The 8,931-nt window shown below is 38.4% G+C and overlaps 1 long non-coding RNA gene across 1 annotated transcript; it reads left to right on the top strand.

Moving 5' to 3' along the window:
• The first annotated feature begins 201 nt into the window (after positions 1-201).
• On the top strand, positions 202-7,139 carry LOC133061314 (uncharacterized). The gene is made up of 3 exons (XR_009693973.1): positions 202-269; positions 3,520-3,614; positions 6,966-7,139. It is a non-coding gene; the product is annotated as an uncharacterized LOC133061314 (long non-coding RNA).
• Positions 7,140-8,931: the final 1,792 nt, after the last annotated feature.

The following is an 8,931-nucleotide window of genomic DNA, read 5'->3' as shown; positions in this document are numbered from 1 at the left end:
GGATAGAGAGATTTTTCTTCATAAATACTGGTTAGGTTCTTTGGTGGAGAGTATTAACATATAAAGTTACAGAAGCCTAATTCACATGGGGTGGGGGTGTTCTGAATTTCTCATCTGATTTGAATGGAAACACAGGTAATTTTTATCTTTTTTTTTTCAGGTCTTCACTTTTGCCAAAAGTGAAAGAAAAACCACTTTCTCACATTGGAGAAAACCACAGTGTAAGTCAGGAAAAAGAAAAAAGTAGCTGAATAATCAATTTCCATTGTGTAAGTTGTAATGAGATTCTCTGTTTTTATAATAGACACCACATAACATAAAATGAATGGAAGAGAAATTGCCAAGGATCTCAGAAAATGTAAAATGAAAAAAAGTCACTTGAAAACTTGCCTAATGTATCTCCCAGGACTGAAGGAACTATAACTATTTTAGGTCTGCCCTTCTGATCCCACTTTCCTTCTAGTGAGTCAATAGAATTCAATAATCAAATGCTTCAAAGGATGGCAAAAGGTCTGACATAATTCACAAGGAAATGATTGGAGTTACTGCTAGGGGAAGGCAGAAACTTTAGGTGCATCGTTATTGAGTCTAGCTTTGATTCAAAACCAGAGGAAAGTCATAAAAGCATCAGGCAAAGAAGACAATTGAATGTTTGTCCTTCCTATAGAGACAGTTCAGTTCAGTTACTCAGTGGAGTCCGACTCTTTGTGACCCCATGGACTGCAGTCCGCCAGGCTTCCCTGTCCATCACCAACTCCAAAAGCTTGCTCAAACTCATGTCCATTGAGTCGGTGATACTATCCAACCATCTCATCCGCTGTTGTCCCCTTTTCTTCCCACCTTCAATCTTTCCCAGCATCAGGATCTTCTCAAATAAGACAGTTCTTCACATCAGGTGGCCAAAGTATTGGAGTTTCAGCTTCAGCATCAGTCCTTCCAATGAACACCCAGGACTGATCTCCTTTAGGATGGACTGGTTGGATCTCCTTGCAGTCCAAAGGACTCTCAAGAGTCTTCTCCAACACCATAGTTCAAAAGCATCAATTCTTCGGTGCTCAGCTTTCTTCACAGTCCAACTCTCACATCCATACATGACCACTGGAAAAACCACAGCTTTGACTAGATGGACCTTTGTTGGCAGAGTAATGTCTCTGCTTTTTAATATACCATTTAGGTTTGTCATAACTTTTCTTCCAAGGAGCAAGCGTCTTTTAATTTCATGGCTGCAATCATCATCTGCAGTGATTTTGGAGATCAAAAAAATAAAGTCTGTCACTGTTTCCCTATCTATTTGCCATGAAGTGATGGGACCAGATGCCGTGATCTTAGTTTTCTAAATGTTGAATTTTAAGTCAACTTTTTCCCTCTCCTCTTTCACTGTCATAAGAGGCTCTTTAGTTCTTTTTCACTTTCTGCCATAAGGGTGGTGTCATCTGCATATCTGAGGTTATTGATATTTCTCCTGGCAATCCTGATTCCAGCTTGTTTTATCCAGCCCAGCATTTTGCATGATATACTCTGCGTATAAGTTAAATAAGCAGGGTGACAGTATACAGCTTTGACGTGCTCCTTTCCTGATTTGGAACCAGTCTGTTGCTCCTTGTCCAGTTCTAACTGTTGCTTCCTGACCTGCATACAGATTTCTCAGGAGGCAGGTAAGGTAGCCTGGTATTCCCATCTCTTTAAGAATTTTCCACAGTTTGTTGTGATACACAGTCAAAGGCTTTGTCATAGTCAATAAAGCAGAAATAGATGCTTTTCTAGAACTCTCTTGCTTTTTCAATGATCCAACGGATGTTGGCAATTTTATCTCTGGTTCCTCTGCCTTCTCTTAATCCAGCTTGAACATCTGGAAGTTAATATTTCATGTACTATTGAAGCCTGGCTTAGAGAATTTTGAGCATTACTTTGCTAGTGCGTGAGATGAATGCAATTGTGAGGTAGTTTGAATACTCCTTGGCATTGCCTTTCTTTGGGATTGGAATGAAAACTGAGCTTTTCCAGTCCTGTGGCCACTGCTGAGTTTTTCAAATTTGCTGGCATATTGAGTGCAGCACTTTCACAGCATCCCCTTTTAGGATTTGAGATAGCTCAACTGGAATTCTATCACCTCCACTAGATTTGTCTGTAGTGATGCTTCCTAACGCCCACTTGACTTCGCATTCCAGGATGTCTAGCTCAAGGTAAGTGATCACACCACCGTGGTTACATGGGTCAGGAAGATCTTTTTTGTATAGTTCTTCTGTGTATTCTTGCCACATCTTCTTAATATCTTCTGCTTCTGTTAGGTCCATACCATTTCTGTCCTTTATTGTGCCCATCTTTGCATGAAATGTTGGTATCTCTAATTTTGGTATCTCTAATTTTCTCAAAGAGATCTCTAGTCTTTCCCATTCTGTTATTTTCCTCTATTTCTTTGCATTGATCACTGAGGAAAGCTTTCTTATAACTCTGCATTCATATGGCTATATCTTTCCTTTTCTCCTTTGCCTTTAGTTTCTCTTCTTTTCTCAGCTATTTGTAAGGCCTCCTCAGACAACAATTTTCCCTATAGAGACAATGGTAGTTCTATTAGGCTTCCACAAGTTCTCAAAGCAAGTTTCTGGATTTTATCTACCATAATTCCCTTCCTGAGACTCCTAGAGCAACCCACATTCAAGGACAAGGTGCTGTATAAAAAGATTTAATTAGGGACCCAGGAGGTGGCAAAGATTTAGCATTATGCAATCAAATTAAATATTCTTCTGAAGCTTTCTGTTTTCTCAACAACTTAGCAAAGTTACTCAGAATATAATAAATCCAATGGAGAATAAAACCAAGTGATTAATCAATAGTGGCAAACTCTGTGACCTTTTCTGAGGGTACTTGGTTTTCCATTTTTGCTTGAATCCATTCCAAGAAGAACTAACTTCAGAAATAACGTGGAAAATCATTTGATTCGGTGTCAAACATTCAGGATTTGGTTAGAAAGGATAAAATTGTGCCTTTATGTCTGAGGATTTAGGGAGTACTCTTTCAGTGAGTTCTTTGCCTTTAAAAGTTTTAAGTGTCCACTGTGGACTACCTTCCCAGGTGGCTCAGTGATAGGGAATCTGCGTATCAAGCAGGAGACATGGGTTCAATCCCTGGTTTGGAAAGATCCCCTGGAGTAGGAAATGGCAACTCACTCCAGTATTCTTGCCTGGGAAACCCCATGTACAGAGTAGCCTGGTGGGCTACAATCCCTGGGGTTGCAAAAGAGTCAGATATGACTTGGTAACTAAATATCAGACATAGTGGACTCACTGGGAAAGCACTGAGATCTCTGGTTCTAGCTTCATTCATTAATTTGTTTATTCATTCATTTACTCACTTCCATCACTCATTCTTTCCACAAATTCATGTTAGAAATTACTATGCGCTAGGCACTATGCTAGGCACTGGTGATACTCTATCTATCAATCAAACTCAGCCTTTGTCCTTCAAAGCAAGGAGGAAACATGTTTCCAAATGATGACCGTACTATAAACTTCTTTACAGGAACTTGATATTATGATGGGAGACCTCAACTATTCTGGGCACCAGTGGAAGGCCTCCTTGAGGAAACAAGGTTTAAGCCGAGATCTGCAGGATGGGTAAGATTTCACTAAGTGAATAAGAGGGAAGAGCATTCCAGGTGGAGGGGCTAACATACACAAAAGCCTTGGGCAGGAAAGAGTGTGATGCTCTGGGCAAGTTAAAGAAAGCCTAATGTGATTGGAAGCAACAACAGCCCTGAGTTTGATTCTTGGTTTCTAAAGACTATGTTTCAGTAACCAAAACCAGGACTCCCTGGAAAAATGGCCAGTTCCAGGACTGGAGAGGGAAAGTACAAGATGAGCCTCAAATACCTTGCTGTCAGAAAGTAACAAAGTGCTTAAAGAATAGAGAGGACTTGTCAAAATAACACTGAAGCAAAGCCAGCTTTAAGAAGCTTAAGTACTGAAATAAATAATGACAGTAGTATATTATAAAACAGTGAATTAAAATAGAAAATTATGAACCCATATTGATATATTTACTATACACAAATAAATTTAAAGTTTGGTAAGAAATGAGATATTTACATAGTCTCAAATTACCTTCCTACAAAATATTTGTTAATTACAAAGGGAAAAAGAATACTTCACAATGGAGGATCTTGGCAGACACCATGGTCAAAATTAACTGAAGGTAGGGGGAGAAGGGGATGACAGAGAACGGGATGGTTGGATGGCATCACTGACCCAATAGACATGGATTTAAGCAAGCTCCGGGACATGGTGAAGGACAGGGAAGCCTAACGTGCTGCAGTCCATGGGATCACAAAGAGTCGGACACTACTGAGTGACTTCCACTTTCACTTTTCTGTTTTTATGATTACTGTTATTGTTCAGTCACTCAGCTGTGTCCGACTCTTTGTGACCCCATGGACTATACAGTCCATGGAATTCTCTAGGCCAGAATACTGGATTGGGCAGCCTTTCCCTTCTCCAGGGATCTTCCCAACCAGGGATTGAACCCAGGTCTCCCGCATTGCGGGCAGATTCTTTACCAGCTGAGCCACAAGGGAAGTCCATAAAAGTAGAAATTGTATGTTATTTTATAGCAATCAATGAGAAGGAAAAAATATCATTTCTCTGATATGCACAACCATCATGAAGAAAAACCAGACCAACCCAAATTCAATGATATTTTCCAAAATAATTGGCCTGTTATCTTCAAGTTTCAAGAAGATAAAGGCAAGGCAAGGATGAAAAAATGTTCCAGGTTTCAGAAGACTAAAGAGAAGTGACAGCTAAATACAATATCTAACTCCAAATTGGATGTTTGACCCTAAAGGATATTACTTAGATACTTCATAAAAATTAAATAGGATTTGAGAGATGAATTTCATGTGAAGATTGTGATGGTTTAAGTATGTAGGTAAATGCTCTGCTTTGAAAGAGTTCATGTGATTAGGTTAGACCACCCAGATAACTTCTCTAATCTTAAGATCAACCGATTAGTAACCTTAACTGTATCTGCAAAATCCCTTTTGTATAAAACAACACAATCATGGGGCGTAACTCCAGGAGCCAAACATTGTGGGGGTCATTTTAGAATTCTGCCTGTCCCAAGATGGGAGAGAGAAATGTACAATAATTGAGTCTTCTGCCAAACAATATATGTAAAGAACTGAAGGAGGTGAAAATTTGCTTCTCAGATTCATGAATTGGGGGTTGGGAAATTCTGGATTATGATCTTTGAGACATCTTCAGCAGTAAAATTCTTTGATTTGTCTTTATTAGGCAATAAGAGCAGCCACAGTTATGTTTCTGATTTACTTAGCTTAAGGTCTGGCATATAGTAGATGCTCAGTAATGTTGAGGATATGAAGAATAAATGCTGAGTGAAGGATCAACTATGGCAACCAAAGATTTATTTCCTCATCTGACTAATCAAAATCTTCAGTGCCAATCTCTCAGTGAGTTATTCTTTCAGAGTAATCAGGTTAAGGAGAAATCTGAGAGTTAATTTCCGGTTCCCTTTTGATTGATGATATTTGTATGTATATAGAATTCCAGAGGTGTTTTTCTTTCGAAAATACAATTTGCCAAGAAGACTTAAAACATATTCATTTAGCAATAGAAGTAGCTAATATATTCAGACTGAAAGAATCTTACGATGTTATGTTGTTACAATTAATGTGTTATGATGAAAGTTTAAAACATTATCATATAGGGATATATGAGGAAATTGTATTTAAGATTATTTTGGAAATAATTTTACTACTTTTTGTCATTATACAATGTAAATATGCTCAAAGCAAAAAAGAAAAAAGAAGAAGAAAAATACAGAAGAGTATGATAAATAAAGATTACCTGTAATCCCACAATTCAAAGATAACCACTACTAATATTTTGATGATATCTTTTCAGATTTCTTTCCTCTGCAACTATGCGTAAAACATATCAACATATATTTTTAATATATGTATATATATATGCAGTTCTATATATGGAGTTATTTTTAATAGCTGCAATATATTTTATCATGTGGTTCTAGTAACATATTTTATTTATCCAAGCCTTTATGATGGCTATTTAAATCATCTATAAGTTTTTTAGAATTGTACATACCACCAAAATAAATATCCTGGTGTATAAATCCTTATACTTTGGTTTAATCATTTCTGTATAGTAAGTATCTAGAACTACTATTGATAATTTGATATGCAAATCTTGATATTATCAGACTTCCACCAGAAATGTTTAAACCCATAAACAGATTATAAAGTACCTGCTTATCCTTACCCAAGTGAAGTGAAGTGAAGTAGCTCAGTCGTGTCCGACTCTTTGCGACCCCATGGACTGTAGCCTACCAGGATCCTCAGTCCATGGGATTTTCCAGGCAAAAGTACTGGAGTGGGTTGCCATTTCCTTCTCCAGGGGATCTTCCCGACCCAGGGATCGAACCTGGGTCTCCCTCATTGTAGGCAGACGCTTTACCGTCTGAGCTACCAGGGAAACCCATCTTTACTCAAAGTGGGTATTATTAAATATTTAATATTTTCAAATTTGGCACATGAAAAATATTGTTTTAATTTGTTTTGTATAGCTGTATTACATTTTATTTTCTCTTCTGAGTTTTAAAAAGTATTTTAAGATGAGGTTGTTTGAATGGCTCTTAGGTGGTATTTCCTCTTACTTTTTGTCCAGAAGTATATTTTTTACCCCTTATAAATATTGAAATCCTTATTTGAATAATATCTAGAAGGCTGTGTTACTATGACAGGCAGCCTTTAGGATGGCCCCCAATGGTCCCAGCCACCTGGTATTCATAACGCCCTGAAATCCCCTCGCCCATTGAGTGTGCACTGTCCCTGTGAGTCCCCTTTTTGTATTTCCAAGAGAATGTAGTACAGGAGATGGGATGTCATTTCCAAGATCAGGTTATAAAACTCTGTGACTTCTACTTGTGAGCAGATTCTCCTATTGCTGTCTCAGCTGCATACTTTGAAGAAGTAAGCTGCCACGCCAGAGCGCCTAGCTGACAAGAAACCTTGAGAAGACTCTGGCCAAGATCCAGCAAGGAACTGACCCTCAGTCCATAAGCCCATGAGGAGTGCATCTTTCCCCAGCTGCATCTTCAGATGAGACCCTAGGCCTGCCTGCCATCCTGATCACAGCCTTGGTTGTGGCCATTTTATTGTACTACACTGTCTTGCAATGAGATGCCCTCTGTGGCATATTGTATCTCCAAAGTTTACAACAGAGTCTTTCAAATATACTGAATTGTGTCTTTAACATACTATATTTTATAGTACAGAGATCCACTGTTTATTTCAAGATTCCAGTATAAATGGGTTATCATATACTATATGGCAGTAAGCAGATTTTAAAATAGCCAAAAGGAAATTTGACCTCAGGATTATTTACATTTGACACAGAAAGTTGACAACAGCTCTAGCGTTTGTGCTTGTTATTTTTGTTCAAGATCTTACTGGCTACTTACTCAACATTTTACTTTTCAATTAGCAGTAGCAGTCTTAAGAACACTCCTCTGCTTTGACTTCCCAGTAAAGATTGGAAATTCTATGCCAATTTACTTACATGTACTTGTATTTATATAGATTTGAACACCTGCTTATGTATGTCCTGACCTGTCTAGATTCTATGAAAGATAAATAAAATAAATATCTTACTTGTTGACCCTGGGATGCATTTTTCCTTAGAAAATGTTTAGTGTGGAAAGCTCGGTATTGTACAAAGGCACATTCATTCTGCTTATGGAGATCGGAGGACACCTCTGTTGCCTCCTCTAGAATAATGCTTGCCACTTAGCATTTTTGTGTTAATGTGAGTGAAAGTGTTCAAAAACTTAAGAACATTTTGCTAATATAAGTCATTTGTCTAAGAATGTCTCATTTGGCTCCCTGCTTATGAGGCATGGCCAGGGATCCACAAATTGTCATTTAGGGGAATATGGAAGGCCTCTCTTCCCTTTCCACCTTGCCTCTGCCTCCTTGACTCCTTGACTTTGCCTTTATCACTTTAAATCCCACCTCAGGAGAGTCCTCTGATAGAGATGAGGGTAACATGACTTACTTCTACTCATTGAAATGTTTATTATTATGACAATTAGAGGGAAAATTTAATAATTCCTTATAGAGATTCTATTTATACATTCATTAAGTGAAAGAGTTTCACAGAGTGAGGAGTTCAGCAATGCACAAAGTATGTCTATGTTCTTTTCTACCAAGTCTTTTCTTCTCACACAAAGGAAGGTGACAACATCAGAGTTAGATGTAGACTAAATATGCTGGGGAGCAAGGCCAGAATAGAGGAATGAAAGGAGAAGGGGAAGCCTATCAGCTCACTTGCAATTTTACCCTGGTCGAGTCAGCTTTGAGTGGCCACTACACATTGTTTTAAACAAAACTCAGTAGCTGTTTCTCCTTCTGCCCAAAGTCAGAGTTTGTTTTCTTATTATCAGCTTTTACCATCTGAATTTGATCAGTTAAGAGAAGTCAAGAAATCTATGTTAAAAGTTCAGAAGTTCCCAACCTTGGCAGCTCACAAGAAATAAAATTCATGATGCCTCCCATCAAAGCATTGAGAGGCTGTTTTACTTCCAGACTTCAGTTTACAAGCACAAAGGGAAAGACTGTTGTCAATGGAAAGTTCATATACATCTCAGTAGGAGGATGAGAACTGATTCACTGGGAACAGCTCTAGCACTATTCACAGAGCACTTAAATAATAAGGCATTAATTCAACAGAAGACTTCCCAGGTGGCTCAGTTATAAAGAATCTGCCTGCCAAGCAGGAGAGGCAGGTTCAATCCCTGGGTTAGGAAGATCCCCTGGAGAAGGAAATGGCAACCTACTCCAGTATTCTTGCCTGGAAAATCCCATGGTCAGAGGAGCTTGGCAAGCTACAGACCATGGGG

The sequence above is a fragment of the Dama dama genome, chromosome 9 (genome assembly GCF_033118175.1).
Source record: "Dama dama isolate Ldn47 chromosome 9, ASM3311817v1, whole genome shotgun sequence".
Taxonomy (NCBI): Eukaryota; Metazoa; Chordata; class Mammalia; order Artiodactyla; family Cervidae; genus Dama; species Dama dama.
The sequence above is the reverse complement of the archived record's forward strand: the minus strand, read 5'-3'. Positions and strand labels throughout refer to the sequence as shown.